Genomic DNA, 25,907 nt, shown 5'->3' with positions numbered 1-25,907 from the left:
CACCTCAGAATTATTTTGGGAGAACTAAGGAAACATCAGTTGTACGCCAAATTTAGCAAGTGCGAATTTTGGCTAAGACAAGTTGGTTTCCTAGGCCATATATTGAACCAAGAAGGCGTGGCCGTAGACCCAGAAAAGATCAAAGCCATACTTGACTGGAAGCCACCCGCCAACGTTACAGATGTGCGGAGTTTCCTAGGAATGGCCGGATATTACAGAAGATTTATTGAAGGATTCTCCACTGTGGCAAAACCAATAACGCAGTTACTCAAGAAGGACAAGAAATTTGTATGGACGGAAGCATGCGAGAAAAGCTTCCAAGAACTCAAGAAGAAGCTGACAACCGCACCGGTCTTAACTGTACCAGACATACGCAAGAGTTTCAAAGTTTATTGTGACGCGTCCCGAAAAGGTCTCGGATGCGTACTAATGCAGGATGGCAAAGTTGTCGCATATGCCTCCAGGCAGTTGCGAAAACATGAGGAAAATTACCCAACACATGACCTAGAGCTAGCAGCAGTCATTCATGCACTCAAGGAGTGGAGGCACTTTCTGTTGGGAAATCGCTGTGAAATATATACGGACCATAAGAGCCTCAAATATATTTTCACACAGCCAGAGCTAAATTTACGCCAACGACGCTGGTTGGAACTGGTCAAGGACTATGATGTCGGTATTCACTACCATCCAGGGAAAGCAAATGTAGTGGCTGATGCCCTAAGTCAAAACCCCAGCCCGGACAATGACGGTCCGCAAAACTTGAGGCCTGAGTTTGAGCAAGAGTTCGCTAGGCTCAACATGATGTTAGTCTCTGAGGGCACAGTATCAAATCTGGAGATACAACCCACCCTGGTGGAACAAATTAAGAAAGCTCAGCAGGGACATCCCAGCATCGAAGGTATAAAGAAGAAAATGAACCTTGGTAAGACTTCAGAGTTTGTCACAGACAGTGAAGGAACATTATGGTACGGAGACAGACTTTGCGTACCTAACATTGAGGAACTCAAGCAACAAATCTTAACCGAAAGCCACACCGCTCCATACTCGATACATCCTGGAGGAACCAAGATGTACAAGGACATTCAGGAAAGATTTTGGTGGCACGGTATGAAAAGAGATATAGCCACATTCATTGCTTGTTGCGATTCATGTCAACGCATCAAGGCCGAGCATCAAAAGCCAGCAGGGCTACTCCAGCCAAACAGGATACCGGAGTGGAAATGGGATGAAATAGGAATGGACTTCATTGTCGGATTACCCCGATCACAACGCGGAAATGACGCCATATGGGTCATCACAGACCGACTATCCAAGGTTGCCCACTTCATTCCCGTGAAGACTACCTACTCCACACAAAGACTGGCCAAACTTTATCTCTCCCGTATAGTTTGTTTGCATGGAGTCCCAAAGACTATAATATCAGACCGAGGCACTCAATTCGTCTCCAAATTTTGGGATCACCTACAACAAGCTCTGGGCACGCAACTAACTTTCAGTACAGCATACCACCCTCAGACTGATGGACAAACGGAACGTGTAAACCAGATCCTAGAGGATATGCTAAGAGCCTGTGTGCTCACCTATGGATCCAGTTGGGAAGAGAGTTTGCCGTATGCCGAATTTGCTTACAACAACAGTTACCAAGCCAGCTTGCAAATGGCACCCTTTGAAGCATTGTACGGACGAAGGTGTCGTACCCCACTGAATTGGTCAGAAATAGGTGACAGCCGTATCTTCGGCCCCGACATGCTTAAAGAGGCTGAGGAGAAAGTTAAACAGATCAGGGACAGACTGAAGATAGCGCAGAGCCGACAAAAGAGCTACTATGATCAGAAGCATCGCGAGGTCAGCTTTGAACCCAGTGATTCCGTATACCTCCGAGTATCCCCTATGAGGGGTCTGCAACGGTTCAAAATAAAAGGAAAGCTAGCCCCAAAATTTATTGGACCATTTTGTGTAAAGGCACAAAGAGGCACGGTAGCCTACCAACTAGACTTGCCCAAGGAACTGTCAGACGTCCATGACGTATTCCACGTCTCACAATTGAGAAAATGTGTGAGTAACCCAGAGAAGCAGGTATCCCATGAGAGCATTGATGTGCAACCAGACCTCACCTACAGAGAGAGGCCAGTAAAGATTTTAGAAGAGTTTGAACGGAGGACCCGTCAGAAAACGACAAAGTTTTTCAGAGTTCAGTGGAGTAACCACACTGAGGATGAAGCCACATGGGAAAGGGAGGATTTTCTTCAGGCAGAATATCCATATCTATTTGAGGATCAGCAGAAATCTCGAGGATGGGATTTTTCCTAAGGGGGTAGGTGTTGTGACACCCAAATTTTTATTTGGATTTTTCAAAAGATTTTATTTTACTTGAGGGAGGTGATTTAAATTTTTTCAAAAGAACTCTCCCTTTCAAAATTTTTTTCTTCTTTATGGCAAAGGTTTTATTTGGATTCACCCAAGATCTGTCTTTGGTCTTGGAGGTTCTTGCCTTTTATTTGGACTCAAGACCAAATGCTTTTCATTTGGGGAAAATGACTTTTGAAAATCTTTTTGAAAATGCACTATGGCTTTTGGATTAATCCCTTGCCACTTTCAACAATTCCCTCTTGCCATGGCCTTAGTGCAAATCCATTCTCCAAACCCTCCCCTCATCTTTGGATCATGTTTTGCATCAAATCCAGCAAGTTGTACCTCTCCATATAAATTTTTCCATTCAAAACATATTCAAATAAATTTCTGTCTTCTATTCTGGCCATTGGTGATTTACAAAGGAGCTACACTTTCTACTTTGATTCTTGCCCCCAAACCAACTCCCCTCCCTAGTCCTTTGAACCCTCAACCAAGATCCATGAAGATCCACTAGTCTTCAGCTCAAATTTTTCAAACTACACTTACTGCAAGTTTGGACCAGATTTGTCAAATTTGGTGAAATTCATTCAAATCCTTGTCCAAAAACTCTAAGTAAATTCAGGCAGCCTCTGGGTGCATTGAGTGGTCACCTCACCAAGTACCAGCTCCAGAATTTTTTTTCTCATTTCCAAATCATTCTGTCGAGCACCTGCAGTGCATTGTCCATTTCAGGTTCAGTAAAGTTCGGAGAACATTTCAGTGCTACTGTCGTTTTCTTCAGAGCATGTTGTCGATCTCGAAAGTGCCACGTTGGCACCTTGCTCCTCGTCCCCTCCTCCTTGTTCCTGCCCCGCACGAACGCCTGGCACCTTGCGGACGTCGGCGACGAGAAGCAGAAGGTGCACCGCCCCGTGACCGACGCCAACGGCGGCTTTGCGGCCGCCAGAGAGAGGCGCAGCGCCGACGGCGCCACCCAGCGCCGCCCAAGCCACCGGAGCTCGTCGCGTGGCCTTCCACTCCCCCGAACGCGCTGCCACTCTCGTCGTGAACCGCAGGGCGCGGAGCGCGCTCCCTGCCGCTGACGTGCCCGTGCGGCCACCCCACCGTGGACCGGCGCCGTTACGCCAAGACCAGCCGAGATTAGCGGGGGAACGACACCATTAACTTCCACTGAGGCTGCTTGGCCACTCAATCCCCCTGCCAATCCACTGCATCGCTGTAATTGCTCGCCAAAGATTCTCCGTTCACGGCGACCCCATCGATCCGCCTATAAATAGAGGCCCCGAGCTTCAACTCGAACCCACACCATCCCTGCACTCCACCTAGAGCACGCCTAGCCACTTGAAGAGCCTCGAGGAGGTCTCCTTCCTCGACTCCGGCCGCCGCGACCCGCCACGGGATCCAGCTCGATTCGCTCCCGTGCGTGCGCCTCTGCCTCCCATCTCTTGCCAGTAGCTTCACTATGCATCCCTCCTTCTGACCCGCGCTTCAATTCGAAGTTTGCAGCCCTCCACCGGAGTTCTCCACCACCACCCGAGCCGCCATCCGCCGGAGAAATTGTCGCCGTCGACGTGGTGCTCTCCGACGGTCGAGTCCACCACCCTACGACGCGGAAGGACACGCTGAAGCTCTTGGTACCCTCCGATCCTCCTAACTCGCCGTGGTTCGACGCCGGCGTCCACCGCAGTCTTCGGGCGCCGGCGAGCCTTTTTAAACCTGACGTGTGGACCCCGCGTGTCAGACTCTGTTATATTCCCCCTCGAACCGTTTTCTGTTGGCGCCTTCGGGCAAAATACGCTTTCCCTCTTTAGCTAGCGCATTTCTTACCGAAGCGTTTTCTGGTTTCTCAATTTAAACCCTGGAACTTTTCTGTTTCATTTCAGATAAGTCCCTGGACAGAAACCTTTATAACTTTTTAATAAAAAGGAATTTTTGAGTGATTCTTTTCCTGACCTTCTTAAAATTTTGCCTAGTTTTTTATGGGAAATATTTGGAATTTTTTTGGAGAAGTTTCTGTGCACGCGTTGGTTTTCACGTTAGTTCCCGTTTTCGTTGTTGCCGTAGGTTCCGGAAGAGGTGACGGAGCCGCGAACTTCGCCGAGCTAGACCCCGACTTCTCCGAACCAGGCAAGCATGTTTGAACATTTGATATGATAAGTGTTTTGCATGTTGCGTGACAATTTGTGCGTGGCACATGAGTGTCAGTGAGTACCTCGTTGCTTGTGAGGCAACTACCCGCGTGCTCCAAAGTTGCGATGATCTCTGATGAGAGATGGCCTAACCATGTGGTGACATGAAGGGCAGCAAGGTGGTATTGTTGTAGCATACCAGCCTTTCGTCATCCGACTTTTTCCGACGTTAACATGGACGGAGTCACGTTATCGTTCTTTCCCCTTCCGTGCTGCCACATGTTTCATTTGCCAGGATGCGGTTTAGTAAGTTGGTAACCTCTTTCCGTGTACACACCAAACAGAGAGGCCGGGATGATGGTACCTTGGCCCAGGATTAAAGCCCGTCATCCGGTCAGGGGGCACGGGTGTTTCCGGTTGGGACCGAGAGGGGGGGCACCCCCTTAGAGCGCGCGTATAGAAATTTGATCCCATGCTACGCGAGGTTGTAGCCTCCCCGTCTCAAGGTTTTTCTTGAACGTTGCCGAGGGTGATCCCTGGCTTCGGAATGTTAAATGGGTGTGTACTGGTTAGACGTGTTTCTTCCAAAACACCGTAAACGGAACTAGTCCCCGTGACTACTGAAATCCGTTGGCTGTGGTTAAGTACAAACTCTGCAGAGTCAAATCATTCTGCAGTTTCCTCTCGAGGAGTCATTCAGACACTCGTTTGGCACCAGTATTATTATTCTGCAGTTTCCTCTCGAGGAGTCATTCAGACACTCGTTTGGCACCAGTACTCCTATTCTGCAGTTTCCGCTCGAGGAGTCATTCAGACCCTCGCTTGGCACCCAGTATTTATTATCTCTATGCTTGAACGCACTGGTTAACTTGTTTACATGCTTCATGTTTGCATCTGTTATATCTCATGTCCGAACTGTCTTGCGAGTACTTTCATAGTACTCACCTGGCTTGTTGATTTGGCCAGATGTTGACAAAGGCGATCTCTTGGATGAAGAGTTTGATAGCGCGTCCGACGCCTAGAGGAGTCCCAGTCAGTCCTGCGCGATCCCGGATATTGGTCACTTGTATTATATACGCTTCCGCCACCCGCAATAAGTCTCCTCGAGCCTCACTCCGACGCTCGAAGAGCTGTAGTCTTCAGGAGTCATATCACTCACTTCGTAGTGATATTTCCACCACCGTTATTATTGTGAGTTAGTAGTTATGCCACCCTATCTGCCGTCTTGTTTTATCGGCGTGCATGTAATAAATTGTTGGGCAGTTCCCGCTCAACTTTGTATTATATTCAGTACACCTGGTATTTTTCTTCCATGACCATGATATTGTCTACCAGTGAGAAGGAATTCTTCCTTACTGGTCCGTAAAAGGGATTGGTCTCTCAATAATTATATTATTGAAAAACCGGTCGTGACAAGCTTGGTATCTGTCACGACCGGATTTTTGGGATAATAAATTCCCAGAAAAACAGCCTTTATGCTCACCAGCCCCAGGATTACTGTTAGCTGATGAGGCTCCAACTTGATACAAGAATTCCGAGCAAGGTACAAAAATATGTAGTACCAGACCATTGCGGCCTAGGGGTACAACATTTGATTTCTAATGGTTGAGGGCGGAAGCGGTTGGATACATCTGCGTCTATGGGACTCCATTTCCCACAAGAACAGCTGACCAGGATAACTCCTATCTTCGCAAGGCTGCAAATGACAACACGTAGGCTCCGAGGCTGACACCGCGATGCTTATCTCCATTGCGCGCAAATCTGGCCAAGACAATAGCCAGGGACAAGCCAGTGAGTACGTTTGAATGTACTCGCAAACATTAAGAACACGGGTATAATATATCAAACATACTCCGGATTAATTATGTGATCACACGTCTGTCACGAAATATACGAAAAACCATGATGCACCCATGTGGTTAAGAATAATCCAAAATAAAGTACTGGGTGCCAAACGAGGGTCCGAGTGACTCCTTGAGAGGAAAATGCAAGAATAGTAATACTGGTGCCAAACGAGGGTCTGAATGACTCCTCGAGAGGAAACTGCAAGAATAAAATAATACTGGTGCCAAACGAGGGTCTGAATGACTCCTCGAGAGGAAAATGCAAGAATAATAATGCCGCAGTCGGGCGTCGGGGCGACACCACATAAAGGGCTTATATTCAAAGTAAGAAAAACACGCCACAGTCGGACGTCTGAGCGACATCACATAAAGGGCTTATAAAAGAATAATCACAGTGAATATCCAGGAGGTAGAACCATCCTAGGGATACTCAACAAAAATACATAATGTAAATGGTTAGTCCATAATCACAGTGAATATCCAGGAGGTAGAACCATCCTCGAAGCGTTTTCCTTCCGGTATGCAGGAGGGGCTCACGAGGATGGTCCAAAACACTAGCGTAACCATTGCTGACCACAAGATATCTCCAAAAAGCACTCATGCGAATGATCTTACCGTCACATACAATAGCACACACTCCATGCCAAAGTGGTGTCGAAACCGTATAAAAACACCACCCAAAAAAATATTATGCCAGAGTTCAGAAATGCTTGCCTTCAAGAGTATGCAAGGGATGCACTTTTTGGAAGCTTTCCCTTTTCTCCAAAATCCTATTTTGCAAAATATCCAGATAACAAATATTTCAAACACAGTACAAAAAGTTGTCTCAAATATTTTTCAAATAAATCTTAAAATAAACTAGATGAAATTTGAGAGAGGTAGGAAAAAGAATCAACTCATTTGGAGTTCTATTTTAAAAGTTATAGCTGGTCAAAGTCTGGTCAAACTCTGTTTTATTAAAAATCAGAAAAAGGAAAACGCTTCGAGGGGAAATACGCTTTCGTAGCGGAGGAAACGTACGCGGGGGTTTGCGCCACCAATTAACCAGAGAGGGCGGATGCGCGGGTCACTGACAGTGGGTCCAGAGTGCCCACTGGTCAGGTTTGACCGTTCCTCCCTCCCTCCTCTCTTTCTCTGCCGAACGGTGGCGGCCTCCGGCGATCGCCACCGATGAACGGTGGTCCCTCGAAGGCATCTGAGGGCGGGGATGGAACGACGAGACTGAGGCGATCCTCTCGGTGGGTGCTAGGTAGGTGGGGACGGAGGAGGTCACCGGCGGCGAGCTCCACGGCGGAGGGGGCTATGGTGGTGAAGTGATATCTGGGCTCCGGTGATCTTTGGCCGAAGCTGAGGTGCTAGGCAGCTCCGCACGACTACGGGGGAGTTCTTGGTGGCGTTGGATTGGCAGGGGAAGCCCTGGTTGCGACGAATCGCACCGAAGCTTGGCGGCGGCCGAACTGGCCGGAGTTGAGGAAGATGGCCACTACGGGTCGATCCACTATGTGGGAAGCTTCACAGGGAGGGTTTGATGTCGTCTGAAGCCTTGACGAGCTCGGGGACCCTTTATATAGGCGCTCTAGGCAGCCTCCCATGGTGGCCGAGGATAAGATCGCCGGCGACCACTTTTCTGTAGTTGCAGGGCATCGTGGCGGTGACGAAAGCGTGCCGACGAGCAAGTGGATAAGCATGGGCTGTGCTCTGGGGCAGCTGGCGTGCGCTGGCGGTTTGGGCGGTGCCGTCCGCGGCGGAATCCGCTGCCGACACCGGCGTGCTGCCAAGGCGGCGCTGCAGGGTGCCAGGGAGAGCTTGGAGTGTACTGGTGAGAGGGCGAGTGCACGGCGTGGTTCGGCAGGCGAGCAGGGGTCAGAGATGGGACGCGACGAGGGCGGCAGTGTGGCGTGTCGGCTCAGTGCGCGCGCGTGCAAAACATGCGCTCTGGGCGCGCCCAGAGCACGCACGGCAGGTGCTCGACGGAAGGCCAGCACGCTCTAGAGAGCTTGGGTGAGGCTGGCAGCTAACAGGCCAGGGTTAGGGACAGCTAGGATGCTAGTGGACATGGTTGCTGGGTCATTGGAGCAAGTTCACAGTGCAAACAAGGAACTCATGCCAAAACAGACTGTGCATACCAGGTGTTCGACAGAATGCCAAGTGCACTTAGACAACTCTTGGAGGGGCCAAAGTCTCCAGATCAGGGTCTCTTTAGTTGCAGGAGATGGTGGTAAGATTAGTTTGGCAAAAACAGAAAGTTGATAGTGCAAGAATTTGAGAAAACCAGTTTTGGGCAGAAACTAAAGGTTATCATTGCATGCACCAAAATTATGCCAATGGGTCCAATCTCCTGGACTTAAGAGTTTGGTAGGGAGGACTATAAGTAGGAAAAAAGCTCAAAGATACTAGAGCAAAATAAAATTGGGTTGCAGTACAAATCACCAAACTGGACCAGAATGGAAATGAAGATAATTCACTCAATTTTTTTCAAAGAACAACACTGTGTTTTTGGTTGAAGATGAATTGTATGCATCCACTGACATCTCCAAACACTTGGAAGAATTTTTTAAAGAAATATTTAAATGGGTTGTAGTGCAAAAGTGCCTACTGGACCAGATTGGAAAAATTGGTGTAGAGCTCAAAATCTCCAATGGCCAAAAGGTATTTTTGCATAAAAGTGATGTGGAAACATCACATGACATCCCCAAATTTTGGTGAAAAATTTGAAGGCATTTATCAGAAGTTTGCAGTGCAAAAAGGGGCTCCAAAAATTATGAAAGATCATTTTAAAGGCATTAAAGCTCCTGGAAATTAATTATGCAGATAAATCCACTGATATGGAATTGTTTTTAGAAAAAGGGCATATAAGTCCAATAAAACTTTTGGAAAGTTTTCCATTAGGGGCAAAAATCCAAAATAATAAAAGGGTAAATCTTGATGAATGGAAAAGTTTTATTTCCTGGCAACATTTTAATAAATAAAACAAGGCCAAAAATTTTGGGTGTCACAACACTAACCCACTTAAGAAAAATCTCGTCCTCGAGATTTGTTAAAAGCTGTTTTGAACAAAAACTGTTTTTATCAAAAGAAAATCTTTTAACTGCACAAAAACAAAGCGGCTATAGTGAGAGGGCAATTAGTGGTGTGAAAACCACAGTGTGATAGACTGGAGTAGTGTGGAAAAATCCACGGTTAGGGAAAACGGGATATTTCTACACAGATACAGTAATTTAGAATAAATTCTAAATTACTAAAATACGCTGGCCGCACCCGAGAGCACAGTGCTCTCTCTGGCTGACAGGTGGACCCAGGGCCCACTGTCGGCCTCTTCTCCTACCTCTGTCTCTCTCTTCTTTCTCGCGCACTCTCCCGCGCTTCCTCCACCGGCGATGCCTAGCTCGTAGGGCATCGAGGCCGTACCGAGGTAGTGCGCGGCGTGCTAGCTGCCGGGGCAGCGTGCACTCACCTCGCGGGCCAGTGCGCTGTCGGCACTGCTCGCGGACTCGCCTCCGAACACCGGCGATCGCGCGATGAGCGGCACTGGTGGACCTCGCCCACCGTACACCGATCTCGGGCTATAAAACGACCGCGGTGCTCCTCTCTTCTCCCTCACACCTGGCCTCATTCCTACTCCTCCTTCCTTCTCCTCCACTGCTGTTTGTAGGAGCTCAAGATGAGGCTCTAATGGCGGAGGCGATGCCGGACTAGTATGTGGTCCTGGTGTGTGGAGGCTTGGCGGTGCTGCTGGGGTTCTCCGTGCACCTATGCGCGATGATCCTGGATGATCGTCGTGATGCTGCCGCACGAGTGTTAGCTCTTCGCGGCGGCGGCGATCACGTGGATTAGGCGCGGCATCGGGGCTGACTGCTGTCGGTGCGCTGGGGCAGCTCGCGCTTGAATGAACACTCACAAATCTCTCTCACTGAGACTGTGGTGTCCTCGAGTGTGGTTAGCTAGGCGCAAAAATGTGCTTAAGGATTTGCAATAGTGCCCGAGGTCGAGTGGTTGTCGTCGTGAGTCTGCTGTTACGATGCTGCGCGAATAAAGATCTATGTCGTGAAAACATATACGTGGTAGTGACTCGGGGAAAGAAATCTCCTCAAAAACATGCTGCGAGAGACAAAGATAAATAAAACAAGACTAACAGCAGTAAAACTGCTCAAATAACGGAAACTAAAAAAAAACGTATCCGTCGCACAAAATTTACCAACACGCTACAACACATAAATAAAATTACTGGGACAATAAATACAGCGAAGGCGTTTACAAGGAAAAAGGCAAAAAGGCAGGGTCCTGAGAAAACGCCTCTGGTACTGGGGCACACTCCTCTTCTATCGGGGGCAGCGGGTTGACCAGTCGATGAATGTGCCTCTCCTGGTCAGGCCTCCGTGGTCTGCCAATAGCGATCCGAGGATTTAAATCAGCGAGGCTCTGGAGATAACCCATTACTCGCTGAGTTAAACGCTCCTGAGCGATAACGTACTGGGCAAGGTTGGCCAGTACTGGATCTCTCTCAATTCGTCCACCGGGAAAGGATGCAACCTCTCCGGGTGCTGCACGACTCGGAAAATAGTAGTATCCTCGCTCGCTGGTGTAGGGTACCGCGAATCGAAGACGCGTGAGCGCCTCGTACGCAGCAGCTTCTATGGCCATATGCGGAGTCGGCATGGATTTCCCCACGAAGGAGACTTCCGTGGGATCTTGGTTTGGGTAGGCGGGAGGTATGTGCACCACTGCCCAATATTTCGAGGTGGATGGAGTGATCCTCGATTTGAGCAACTCGTACTGGGGTGGACGGGTGGCGCTCATATCACCGGAGCCCAGATATCACTTCACCACCGTAGCCCCCTCCGCCGTGGAGCTCGCCGCCGGTGACCTCCTCCGTCCCCACCTACCTAGCACCCACCGAGAGGATCGCCTCAGTCTCGCCGTTCCATCCCCGCCCTCAGATGCCTTCGAGGGACCGCCGTTCGTCGGCGGCGATCGCCGGAGGCCGCCACCGTTCGGCAGAGAAAAGAGAGGAGGGAGGGAGGAACGGTCAAACCTGACCAGTGGGCCCTCTGGACCCACTGTCAGTGACCCGCGCGTCCGCCCTCTCTGGTTAAGTGGTGGCGCAAACCCCTGCGTATGTTTCTTCCGCTACGAAAGCATATTTCCCCTCGAAGCTTTTTCCTTTTTCTGATTTTTAATAAAACAGAGTTTGACCAGACTTTGACCAGCTATAACTTTTAAAATAGAACTCCAAATGAGTTGATTCTTTTTCCTACCTCTCTCAAATTTCATCTAGTTTATTTTAAGATTTATTTCAAAAATATTTGAGACAACTTTTTGTACTGTGTTTGAAATATTTGTTATTTGGATATTTTGCAAAATAGGATTTTGGAGAAAAGGGAAAGCTTCCAAAAAGTGCATCCCTTGCATACTCTTGAAGGCAAGCATTTCTGAACTCTGGCATAATATTTTTTTGGGTGGTGTTTTGATACGGTTTCGACCCTTTATATAGGCGCTCGAGGCAGGCTCCCGTGGTGGCCGAGGATAAGATCGCCGGCGACCACTTTTCTGTAGTTGCAGGGCATCATGGCGGCGACGAAAGCGTGCCGACGAGCAAGTGGATAAGCACGGGCTGTGCTCTGGGCTAGCTGGCCTGCGCTGGCGGTTTGGGCGGCGCCGTCCGCGGTGGATTCCGTTGCCGACGCCGGCTGCCAAGGCGGCGCTGTAGGGTGCCAGGGAGAGCTTGGAGTGTACTGGTTAGAGGGCGAGTGCACGGCGTGGTTCGGCAGGCGAGCAGGGGTCAGAGATGGGACTCGACGAGGGCGGCAGTGCGGCGTTTCGGCTCAGTGCGCGCGCGTGAAAAACGTGCGCTCTGGGCTCGCCCAGAGCACGCACGGCAGGTGCTCGACGGAAGGCCAGCGCGCTCTAGAGAGCTTGGGTGAGGCTGGCAGCTAACAGGCCAGGGTTAGGGACAGCTAGGATGCTAGTGGACATGGTTGCTGGGTCATTGGAGCAAGTTCACAGTGCAAACAAGGAACTCATGCCAAAACAGACTGTGCATACCAGGTGTTCGACAGAATGCCAAGTGCACTTAGACAACTCTTGGAGGGGCCAAAGTCTCCAGATCAGGGTCTCTTTAGTTGCAGGAGATGGTGGTAAGATTAGTTTGGCAAAAACAGAAAGTTGATAGTGCAAGAATTTGAGAAAACCAGTTTTGGGCAGAAACTAAAGGTTATCATTGCATGCACCAAAATTATGCCAATGGGTCCAATCTCCTGGACTTAAGAGTTTGGTAGGGAGGACTATAAGTAGGAAAAAAGCTCAAAGATACTAGAGCAAAATAAAATTGGGTTGCAGTACAAATCACCAAACTGGACCAGAATGGAAATGAAGATAATTCACTCAATTTTTTCAAAGAACAACACTGTGTTTTTGGTTGAAGATGAATTGTATGCATCCACTGACATCTCCAAACACTTGGAAGAATTTTTTAAAGAAATATTTAAATGGGTTGTAGTGCAAAAGTGCCTACTGGACCAGATTGGAAAAATTGGTGTAGAGCTCAAAATCTCCAATGGCCAAAAGGTATTTTTGCATAAAAGTGATGTGGAAACATCACATGACATCCCCAAATTTTGGTGAAAAATTTGAAGGCATTTCTCAGAAGTTTGCAGTGCAAAAAGGGGCTCCAAAAATTATGAAAGATCATTTTAAAGGCATTAAAGCTCCTGGAAATTAATTATGCAGATAAATCCACTGATATGGAATTGTTTTTAGAAAAAGGGCATATAAGTCCAATAAAACTTTTGGAAAGTTTTCCAGTAGGGGCAAAAATCCAAAATAATAAAAGGGTAAATCTTGATGAATGGAAAAGTTTTATTTCCTGGCAACATTTTAATAAATAAAACAAGGCCAAAAATTTTGGGTGTCACAACACTAACCCACTTAAGAAAAATCTCGTCCTCGAGATTTGTTAAAAGCTATTTTGAACAAAAACTGTTTTTATCAAAAGAAAATCTTTTAACTGCACAAAAACAAAGCGGCTATAGTGAGAGGGCAATTAGTGGTGTGAAAACCACAGTGTGATAGACTGGAGTAGTGTGGAAAAATCCACGGTTAGGGAAAACGGGATATTTCTACACAGATACAGTAATTTAGAATAAATTCTAAATTACTAAAATACGCTGGCCGCACCCGAGAGCACAGTGCTCTCTCTGGCTGACAGGTGGACCCAGGGCCCACTGTCGGCCTCTTCTCCTACCTCTGTCTCTCTCTTCTTTCTCGCGCGCTCTCCCGCGCTTCCTCCACCGGCGATGCCTAGCTCGTAGGGCATCGAGGCCGTACCGAGGTAGTGCGCGGCGTGCTAGCTGCCGGGGCAGCGTGCACTCACCTCGCGGGCCAGTGCGCTGTCGGCACTGCTCGCGGACTCGCCTCCGAACACCGGCGATCGCGCGATGAGCGGCGCTGGTGGACCTCGCCCACCGTACACCGATCTCGGGCTATAAAACGACCGCGGTGCTCCTCTCTTCTCCCTCACACCTGGCCTCATTCCTACTCCTCCTTCCTTCTCCTCCACTGCTGTTTGTAGGAGCTCAAGACGAGGCTCTAATGGCGGAGCCGATGCCGGACTGGTATGTGGTCCTGGTGTGTGGAGGCTTGGCGGTGCTGCTGGGGTTCTCCGTGCTCCTGTGCGCGATGATCCTGGATGATCGTCGTGATGCTGCCGCACGAGTGTTAGCTCTTCGCGGCGGCGGCGATCACGTGGATTAGGCGCGGCATCGGGGCTGACTGCTGTCGGTGCGCTGGGGCAGCTCGCGCTTGAATGAACACTCACAAATCTCTCTCACTGAGACTGTGGTGTCCTCGAGTGTGGTTAGCTAGGCGCAAAAATGTGCTCAAGGATTTGCAATAGTGCCCGAGGTCGAGTGGTTGTCGTTGTGAGTCTGCTGTTACGATGCTGCGCGAATAAAGATCTATGTCGTGAAAACATATACGTGGTAGTGACTCGGGGAAAGAAATCTCCTCAAAAACATGCTGCGAGAGACAAAGATAAATAAAACAAGACTAACAGCAGTAAAACTGCTCAAATAACGGAAACTAAAAAAAACGGATCCGTCGCACAAAATTTACCAACACGCTACAACACATAAATAAAATTACTAGGACAATAAATACAGCGAAGGCATTTACAAGGAAAAAGGCAAAAAGGCAGGGTCCTGAGAAAACGCCTCTGGTACTGGGGCACACTCCTCTTCTATCGGGGGCAGCGGGTTGACCAGTCGATGAATGTGCCTCTCCTGGTCAGGCCTCAGTGGTCTGCCAATAGCGATCCGAGGATTTAAATCAGCGAGGCTCTGGAGATAACCCATTACTCGCTGAGTTAAACGCTCCTGAGCGATAACGTACTGGGCAAGGTTGGCCAGTACTGGATCTCTCTCAATTCGTCCACCGGGAAAGGATGCAACCTCTCCGGGTGCTGCACGACTCGGAAAATAGTAGTATCCTCGCTCGCTGGTGTAGGGTACCGCGAATCGAAGACGCGTGAGCGCCTCGTACGCAGCAGCTTCTATGGCCATATGCGGAGTCGGCATGGATTTCCCCACGAAGGAGACTTCCGTGGGATCTTGGTTTGGGTAGGCAGGAGGTATGTGCACCACTGCCCAATATTTCGAGGTGGATGGAGTGATCCTCGATTTGAGCAACTCGTACTGGGGTGGACGGGTGGCGCTCATATCACCGGAGCCCAGATATCACTTCACCACCGTAGCCCCCTCCGCCGCGGAGCTCGCCGCCGGTGACCTCCTCCGTCCCCACCTACCTAGCACCCACCGAGAGGATCGCCTCAGTCTCGCCGTTCCATCCCCGCCCTCAGATGCCTTCGAGGGACCGCCGTTCGTCGGCGGCGATCGCCGGAGGCCGCCACCGTTCGGCAGAGAAAGAGAGGAGGGAGGGAGGAACGGTCAAACCTGACCAGTGGGCCCTCTGGACCCACTGTCAGTGACCCGCGCGTCCGCCCTCTCTGGTTAAGTGGTGGCGCAAACCCCTGCGTATGTTTCCTCCGCTACGAAAGCATATTTCCCCTCGAAGCGTTTTCCTTTTTCTGATTTTTAATAAAACAGAGTTTGACCAGACTTTGACCAGCTATAACTTTTAAAATAGAACTCCAAATGAGTTGATTCTTTTCCTACCTCTCTCAAATTTCATCTAGTTTATTTTAAGATTTATTTCAAAAATATTTGAGACAACTTTTTGTACTGTGTTTGAAATATTTGTTATTTGGATATTTTGCAAAATAGGATTTTGGAGAAAAGGGAAAGCTTCCAAAAAGTGCATCCCTTGCATACTCTTGAAGGCAAGGATTTCTGAACTCTGGCATAATATTTTTTTGGGTGGTGTTTTGATACGGTTTCGACCCTTTATATAGGCGCTCGAGGCAGGCTCCCGTGGTGGCCGAGGATAAGATCGCCGGCGACCACTTTTCTGTAGTTGCAGGGCATCATGGCGGCGACGAAAGCGTGCCGACGAGCAAGTGGATAAGCACGGGCTGTGCTCTGGGGCAGCTGGCCTGCGCTGGCGGTTTGGGCGGCGCCGTCCGCGGCGGATTCCGTTGCCGACGCCGCCTGCCAAGGCGGCGCTGTAGCGTGCCAGGGAGAGCTTGGAGTGTACTGGTTAGAGGGCGAGTGCACGGCGTGGTTCGGCAGGCGAGCAGGGGTCAGAGATGGGACGCGACGAGGGCGGCAGTGCGGCGTTTCGGCTCAGTGCGCGCGCGTGCAAAACGTGCGCTCTGGGCTCGCCCAGAGCACGCACGGCAGGTGCTCGACGGAAGGCCAGCGCGCTCTAGAGAGCTTGGGTGAGGCTGGCAGCTAACAGGCCAGGGTTAGGGACAGCTAGGATGCTAGTGGACATGGTTGCTGGGTCATTGGAGCAAGTTCACAGTGCAAACAAGGAACTCATGCCAAAACAGACTGTGCATACCAGGTGTTCGACAGAATGCCAAGTGCACTTAGACAACTCTTAGAGGGGCCAAAGTCTCCAGATCAGGGTCTCTTTAGTTGCAGGAGATGGTGGTAAGATTAGTTTGGCAAAAACAGAAAGTTGATAGTGCAAGAATTTGAGAAAACCAGTTTTGGGCAGAAACTAAAGGTTATCATTGCATGCACCAAAATTATGCCAATGGGTCGAATCTCCTGGACTTAAGAGTTTGGTAGGGACGACTATAAGTAGGAAAAAACCTCAAAGATACTAGAGCAAAATAAAATTGGGTTGCAGTACAAATCAACAAACTGGACCAGAATGGAAATGAAGATAATTCACTCAATTTTTCCAAAGAACAACACTGGGTTTTTGGTTGAAGATGAATTGTATGCATCCACTGACATCTCCAAACACTTGGAAGGATTTTTTAAAGAAATATTTAAATGGGTTGTAATGCAAAAGTGCCTACTGGACCAGATTGGAAAAATTGGTGTAGAGCTCAAATTCTCCAATGGCCAAAAGGTATTCTTGCATAAAAGTGATGTGGAAACATCACATGACATCCCCAAATTTTGGTGAAAAATTTGAAGGCATTTATCAGAAGTTTGCAGTGCAAAAAGGGGCTCCAAAAATTATGAAAGATCATTTTAAAGGCATTAAAGCTCCTGGAAATTAATTATGCAGATAAATCTACTGATATGGAATTGTTTTTAGAAAAAGGGCATATAAGTCCAATAAAACTTTTTGAAAGTTTTCCATTAGGGGCAAAAATCCAAAATAATAAAAGGGTAAATCTTGATGAATGGAAATTTTTTATTTCCCGGCAACATTTTAATAAATAAAACAAGGCTAAAATTTTTGGGTGTCACAACACTACCCCCCTTAAGAAAAATCTCGTCCTCGAGATTTGCCAAAAGCTGTTTTGAACAAAAACTGTTTTTATCAAAAGAAAATCTTTTTACTGCACAAAAACAAAGCGGCTATAGTGAGAGGGCAGTTAGTGGTGTGAAAACCACAGTGTGATAGACTCGAGTAGTGTGGAAAAATCCACGGTTAGGGAAAACGGGATATTTCTACGCAGATACAGTAATTTAGAATAAGTTCTAAATTACTAAAATACACTGGCCACACCCGAGAGCACAGTGCTCTCTCTGGCTGACAGGTGGACCCAGGGCCCACTGTAGGCCTCTTCTCCTACCTCTGCCTCTCTCTTCTTTCTCGCGCGCTCTCCCGCGCTTCCTCCACCGGTGATGCCTAGCTCGTAGGGCATCGAGGCCGTACCGAGGTAGTGCGCGGCGTGCTAGCTGCTGGGGTAGCGTGCACTCACCTCGCGGGCCAGTGCGCTGTCGGCACTGCTCGCTGACTCGCCTCCGAACACCGGCGATCGCGCGACGAGCGGCGCTGGTGGACCTCGCCCACCGTACACCGAGCTCGGGCTATAAAACGACCGCGGTGCTCCTCTCTTCTCCCTCACACCTGGCCTCGTTCCTACTCCTCCTTCCTTCTCCTCCACTGCTGTTTGTAGGAGCTCGAGACGAGGCTCTAATGGCGGAGGCGATGCCGGACTGGTATGTGGTCCTAGTGTGTGGAGGCTTGGCGGTGCTGCTGGGGTTCTCCGTGCTCCTGTGCGCGATGATCCTGGATGATCGTCGTGATGCTGCCGCACGAGTGTTAGCTCTTCGCGGCGGCGGCGATCACGTGGATTAGGCGCGGCATCGAGGCTGACTGCTGTCGGTGCGCTGGGGCCGCTCGCGCTTAAATGAACACTCACAAATCTCTCTCACTGAGACTGTGGTGTCCTCAAGTGTGGTTAGCTAGGCGCAAAAATGTGCTCCAGGATTTGCAATAGTGCCCGAGGTCGAGTGGTTGTCGTCGTGAGTCTGCTGTTACGATGCTGCGCGAATAAAGATCTATGTCGTGAAAACATATACGTGGTAGTGACTCGGGGAAAGAAATCTCCTCAAAAACATGCTGCGAGAGACAAAGATAAATAAAACAAGACTAACAGTAGTAAAACTGCTCACATAACGGAAACTAAAGAAAAATGGATCCGTCGCACAAAATTTACGAACACGCTACAACACATAAATAAAATTACTGGGACAATAAATACAGCGAAGGCGTTTAGAAGGCAAAAGGCAAAAAGGCAGGGTCCTGAGAAAACGCCTCTGGTACTGGGGCACACTCCTCTTCTATCGGGGGAAGCAGGTTGACCGGTCGATGAATGCGCCTCTCCTGGTCAGGCCTCAGTGGTCTGCCAATAGCGATCCGAAGATTTAAATCAGCGAGGCTCTGGAGATAACCCATTACCCGCTGAGTTAAACGCTCCTGAGCGATAACGTACTGGGCAAGGTTGGCCAGTACTGGATCTCTCTCAATTCGTCCACCGGGAAAGGATGCAACCTATCCGGGTGCTGCACGACTCGGAAAATAGTAGTATCCTCGCTCGCTGGCATAGGGTAAAGATAATCGAAGACGAGTGAGCGCCTCGTACGCAGCAGCTTCTATGGCCATATGCGGAGTCGGCATGGATTTCCCCACGAAGGAGACTTCCGTGGGATCTTGGTTTGGGTAGGCGGGAGGGATGTGCACCACTGCCCAATATTTCGAGGTGGATGGAGTGATCCTCGATTTGAGCAACTCGTACTGGGGTGGACGGGTGGCGCTCATAGTACTGCAGGTAAAGTCCCACAATAATTTGACAAAACTGCCCGGGGTTGCGTCCGGGGTTCTCAGATAGATACTGGGGTTCGGCATGGCAAAGGAATGGCTGTGAGAGCTGCGCACAAAGGTGAGGGATACTTGGCAAGGTCACGAAGTGTCCTTTATATAGTACCGGGGCTGGGTTATCCACCGGGGAAAAAGGGTGACTGGTTGTCGATCCTGTTCTCGGGTCAAAGCCACAGACATACATATCACATAATGTGACGCGTTACTGTGGGTGCCGTCGGGGTTGGTCTTGGTAGCTGCGCCCGAAATTTAAAAATGTAACTGTACGCTAACATACACATGCATAGTTACTATTGCAAAAATAGGAGCGTTCAAGCAGACAACATGCAATAAAAGCGATACAAGACCACACCATTACAGAGCGTAGGAAAACTAAGGTTCGATACAACTCGAGCGACTTAGTATACTACGTTAATGTCTAAGTGGGCTGGCCTTGCGGACGCCGATGCTTCTCCACGGTTATCACCGTCGGGATTTGCTGGTTGAGGCTGAGGGGCTGCAGGGTCGGGGAAATGGTGATGACCATCACAGGGGTTGTTCGCTACAATCCCGTTGGAATGGGTTCCCAAAAGGTGACGAAGTGCTTCTGGGTCACCAAAGTACTCTGGTTGATGGCTGGCGCAGACCTCAAGGGATCGATCGGGTGTCCGAACAGCACGACTGGGTTGTCGGTGTCGGGCTCCGCTTCTCTCCTTGCCGGGGCTCGGCGAACCAGTTCTCCACGAGCTGCGATCAGATCAAGGGTGACCTGATCAAACAGTTGCTCTAGTGCGCTTACATAGCGTACCAGATGCAACAGTGCAGGATCTGTCTCGTGGTCTCCGTTGGCAACCTGGGGCGGCCTACCATACCCGTCACGACTGGGGTAGTAGTAGAACGAGCGACAGTTAACTCTGGGCGACAAGTGCCGGATTTGAACTATAGCTTCTCGGGCTGCCAGTTGGATGGCTTGCGGCTCAAAGGAAGTTGTCCTGCCAGTGAACCTGTAGGGGCGTTCTGGCGACAGACCCCTACCGTAGATGTGCACAGTGGCCCAGTACTGACGGCTCTCACCGTACATGGGTCCCTGGTACACAACATACTCAGGAGGCTCTTCTAACGCGTAGGCACGGCGGGAGAGGTTTGCGAGCACGGTCACAAAACCTCCCAGGTTGGTTGCTGTGGTCTCATTGTGAACAATGGGACCAGGCATCGTGGCTTGGTTTTGGGGGGGGGGAGAGGCTGTGATGTGCTGCGTTGGGGCTAGCGTGCCCTTTTTATAGGGAAGGGGGCGGAGTCTTCCTCCGTACGCTTGCGATAGAGACGGGTTGGGTGTCGGTCACTGGAGCATGATCGACGGGCTAGGCTGATAGGTTGGGCACCGTCCGCCGAAAGGCGTCGGGTCACTGTGGGGCTATCTTTCGTGGGAAGCTTGACCGGGGTTAGGCTAAGGTCTGGTGGTTTGGTTCACCTAGGTTTATTGAACTGGCTAAGATAGGGTTAGCCAATGGTCAGCCTGGCTCTGATACCAAGTCAGTCACGACCGGATTTTTGGGATAATAAATTCCCAGAAAAATGGCCTTTATGCTCACCAGCCCCAGGATTACTGTTAGCTGATGAGGCTCCAACTTGATACAAGAATTCCGAGCAAGGTACAAAATATGTAGTACCAGACCATTGTGGCCTAGGGGTACAACATTTGATTTCTAATGGTTGAGGGCGGAAGCGGTTGGATACATCTGCGTCTATGGGACTCCATTTCCCACAAGAACAACTGACCAGGATAACTCCTATCTTCGCAAGGCTGCAAATGACAACACGTAGGCTCCGAGGCTGACACCGCAATGCTTATCTCCATTGCGCGCAAATCTGGCCAAGACAATAGCCAGGGACAAGCCAGTGAGTACGTTTGAATGTACTCGCAAACATTAAGAACACGGGTATAATATATCAAACATACTCCGGATTAATTATGTGATCACACGTCTGTCACGAAATATACGAAAAACCAAGATGTACACATGTGGTTAAGAATAATCCAAAATAAAGTACTGGGTGCCAAACGAGGGTCTGAGTGACTCCTTGAGAGGAAAATGCAAGCTCACCGATGTCTGGAATCACCCACGACACATGCCAAGCGAAACTCTAAGTGGGGAGGCTACAACCTCGACGTAGCATGGGATCAAATTTCTATTCGCGCGCTCTAAGGGGGTGCCCCCCCTCTCGGTCCCAACCGGAAAACACCCATGCCCCTGGACCAAGTGGCCTGCCTACCGGACGCCTCCGGTATCTTCCACTATGGCCTCTCTGTACGGTGTGTGCTTTGGTAAGGGGTTGACAACTTACTGAACCATACCCCGTCTGCGGCAGGGACAAGTGGTGGTACCAACAAATAGGGGAGCTACTGATCAAGACTCGACCTACGACCGACTCGGGTGGTCAGGTTTGACCGTTCCTCCCGCCTCCCACTGGCTATCAGATCTCACTTGGTATCAAAGCTTGGTACCAGAGCCAGGCTGACTGTAGGAAGCCACTAGGTGCGATCGCTAATCGGTTATTAGCGTCTTTTGTGCTTTTTCAGCATTTTGCAATTGTAGCTATTTTCTGTTGGTCATCATACATTTATGACATGACTACTCAGAATTTTTGCCTACTTTTGTAGATGGCTGGCAGCAGCTGTGAGGATCGAGTGTTCACGAACGTGCCCGAGGGGTTTGTCAAGCTCCTCGTCTCCATCACCAAGCTCGCGATCGGGCCAGCAGCTCGCCCGGAGTTCATGCTCTATCAGCACAAGCTCAGCGACGACGTGTCTATGCACCAAGCTGTGGTGCAATTCAAGGGAGGACGTTCTGCAGCTCGCCACTTCCGTTTTGTGGGAAGGGCCATGCCTACGGAGAGGCATGCCATGCAGATGGCTGCCCGTGAGGCGATAGCTCGTCTTCGGGACATCCTTCCTACAATGAAGACTCGTCGCTACCGCTGCCTCCCATGCCATGTGCCATACACCAGTCACTATGCATTCGCCTGCCATCGGGGAGAGCGAGATGAAGCCATCGAGATGGTTGTGGAGTATCTCAAGGCTCTAGAGGAGTCTTTCGACAACCTCGTAGATGATCTAGTGGCTGCCCGCATGGACTTAGTCCGGGGCGGTCCTGCCAGCAGGAAGGAGCTTCTTCACACGGCACCGCCTCTGACATTCGTCTCGTCTTCAGCCTCGTATGCACCGGCCGTTTTGGCCACTGCTCGCCGTCTGCCTACCACTGAGGAGTTCGACCGAGTCATCGCTCATACTCCAGTCAGAGCCGCACCGCCTGCCGCACCCGCTCTGCCACCCGTCGCTCCCGCACCGTCACCGCAGTGCAGCATTACGCGCCAGGAGCCAGCTAGAGAGGAGGTGGAGGTTGATTCTCCTGGACCGCTGAGTCTTGCCATCGGCAAGGGAAAGGAAATCTACACCATCTCCGACTGAGAGCACCGAGTAGCCGCGCGTTATGTCTGCTTGTATGATGTGTTTTCTTCTGTACGCTAGTTTGTATTGGTGTGTTTTCTGCCTTCCGGAGTAGTACGCTAGTCTAAATAACATGTCAGGAATGTGTACGCACATCCTGAGTGTTGTATCATGTGTTTGTATTTCGCGTGTAAGATTTGTGTTAAGCAGTCTTTTACTCCATGCAAAACCGCTTATGTTTTCTGAAAACCTTGAGGTCCTTTAAATTGGTGACTTTGCAAAGTTTTCCTTGTGCTACACTGTTTTTCTCATGGGCTTTGCAAAATAATACCCCAGACTGGAAAAATGTCTCGTCCGTGGACTCGCTCCATGCCCAATCAGACAGAAGAAGTTTATGGGACACAGACTAGCAACAATTTCACTCAGGGCCAGTCCAGTCAACAAGACAGCGAAGCAGCCCTGTCTCAAGTATGTCGTCTCTTCGAGCAAAGCCAGCAACAGCACCAAGAGATGATGAGACATGTCATCAATATGGGAAACCACCGTGAGCCCTATCAACCACATTCCAAGTTATCTGAGTTACAGAAGACTCGCCCCTCAACTTTTGCTCACACCGATAGGCCGCTGGAAGCCGATGATTGGCTTCACGACATTGAAAGGAAACTAATTATTGCTCAGTGTTCAGATCATGAGAAGGTGCTTTATGCACCACACTACCTTACTGGAGCAGCTGCAGCATGGTGGGAAAACTTCCTACACATGCATCCCAGTGGACACAACATCACCTGGGAAGAGTTCAAGGAAGGCTTCCGTGGGGCACACATCCCCAGGAGCATCATAAAAATCAAGAAGAGAGAGTTTGATGACCTAAAGTAGAGACGCATGTCAGTGACAGAGTACAATGGTCAATTTACCCAGCTGTCTCGTTATGCCTACGACGAGCACATGATAGAAAATAAGAAGATGGAAAAATTCCTGGACGGCCTGGCACCAGCATTAAGATGCCAACTGATTGTACACACATTTCCAGAATGTAAAACTCTGGTGGACAAGGCCATTACCATGGAGAATGAGCGCCGTAGCCTGGAAGATATCCGTAAGCGAAAGAGGGACAAGACGACTCTTGCTCGCAACAACCGAGGCAAGACTGAGGTTCCAAGGACAGAAGCAAGGATATCCACGACTACTGATCCAAGGCCCGTCGGACAGTTTCATGCCAGAGACAAGGAGTACACGCACCGCCCAGGGGTCACCTACTATGCTTGTGGTCAAGAAGGGCACTATGCTAAACAATGCCCAAAGCCAAGGAACGCGGCCCCCAAGCCGAGCAATGGTGGGAACAATCCAGCCCCCAAGCGCAACAATTTCAACCCCAGCAACAACCACAGGAAGGGTCACCTGAACCATGTGACCAAGGAAGAAGCGCAGAATGCCCCAGACATCGTGCTCGGTACGTTCCCTGTCAACACAGTACCTGCCACGGTTTTGTTTGATTCTGGAGCTTCCCATTCGTTCGTTTCGAAGAGTTTTGTTTTGCAACATGGTTTTCCGATACTTCCCTTGGAAAAAACTATGATCATCAAGTCCCCCGAAAATAAGCAAATCGCTCAGGGTTACTGCAAAGGAGTAGTCATTGAGTTCAAAGGACTACAATTCCCAACAAATCTCATCATGTTGGAGAGTAAAGGACTGGATGTCATTTTAGGAATGGACTGGTTGACCACCAACAAAGGATTCATTGACTGTTTCAATCGGACCGTGATTCTCACTCACCATCACGGCAAGACGATAAAAGTTACAGCTCAAGAAAGACCACGGTCACAGCAACCAAAACTGAACAAAGTGGACATTGCAGAACTGAGAAAAGTTCCAGTGCTTTGCGAATTTCCTGATGTATTCCCTGAAGAACTGCCAGGCATGCCACCAGACCGAGAGATAGAATTCAGCATCGAACTAGCACCTGGCACCGCTCCCATCTATAAGAAGCCTTATAGAATGGCACCCTCAGAATTGGTGGAGTTGAAGAAGCAGATAAAGGAGTTATTGGACAAAGGATTTATTCGAGCCAGCTCCTCACCTTGGGGTTCGCCAGTGTTGTTCGCCAAGAAAAAGGATGGGACACTGAGACTGTGTATAGACTATCGAGCCCTCAATATGGTCACCATCAAAAACAAATATCCGATGCCACGGATAAATGATTTGTTTGACCAGCTCGCACAAGCCAAGGTATTCTCAAAGATTGATTTGAGATGGGGATATCATCAACTGAAGGTACGGACAGAAGATATCCCCAAGACAGCATTCACTTCCAGATACGGATTGTATGAGTTTACCGTGATGCCTTTTGGACTAACGAACGCCCCCGCATATTTCGTCCACCTCATGAACAAAGTGTTCATGAAATTCATGGACAAATTCGTTGTGGTATTTATTGACGATATCCTGGTTTACTCAAGGACACCAGAAGAGCATGCTGAGCACCTCAGAATTATTTTGGGAGAACTAAGGAAACATCAGTTGTACGCCAAATTTAGCAAGTGCGAATTTTGGCTAAGACAAGTTGGTTTCCTAGGCCATATATTGAACCAAGAAGGCGTGGCCGTAGACCCAGAAAAGATCAAAGCCATACTTGACTGGAAGCCACCCGCCAACGTTACAGATGTGCGGAGTTTCCTAGGAATGGCCGGATATTACAGAAGATTTATTGAAGGATTCTCCACTGTGGCAAAACCAATAACGCAGTTACTCAAGAAGGACAAGAAATTTGTATGGACGGAAGCATGCGAGAAAAGCTTCCAAGAACTCAAGAAGAAGCTGACAACCGCACCGGTCTTAACTGTACTAGACATACGCAAGAGTTTCAAAGTTTATTGTGACGCGTCCCGAAAAGGTCTCGGATGCGTACTAATGCAGGATGGCAAAGTTGTCGCATATGCCTCCAGGCAGTTGCGAAAACATGAGGAAAATTACCCAACACATGACCTAGAGCTAGCAGCAGTCATTCATGCACTCAAGGAGTGGAGGCACTTTCTGTTGGGAAATCGCTGTGAAATATATACGGACCATAAGAGCCTCAAATATATTTTCACACAGCCAGAGCTAAATTTACGCCAACGACGCTGGTTGGAACTGGTCAAGGACTATGATGTCGGTATTCACTACCATCCAGGGAAAGCAAATGTAGTGGCTGATGCCCTTAGTCGAAACCCCAGCCCGGACAATGACGGTCCGCAAAACTTGAGGCCTGAGTTTGAGCAAGAGTTCGCTAGGCTCAACATGATGTTAGTCTCTGAGGGCACAGTATCAAATCTGGAGATACAACCCACCCTGGTGGAACAAATTAAGAAAGCTCAGCAGGGACATCCCAGCATCGAAGGTATAAAGAAGAAAATGAACCTTGGTAAGACTTCAGAGTTTGTCACAGACAGTGAAGGAACATTATGGTACGGAGACAGACTTTGCGTACCTAAC

Source organism: Triticum aestivum, chromosome 7D (genome assembly GCF_018294505.1).
Source record: "Triticum aestivum cultivar Chinese Spring chromosome 7D, IWGSC CS RefSeq v2.1, whole genome shotgun sequence".
Classification (NCBI taxonomy): Eukaryota; Viridiplantae; Streptophyta; class Magnoliopsida; order Poales; family Poaceae; genus Triticum; species Triticum aestivum.
Note: the sequence above shows the minus strand (reverse complement) of the source record.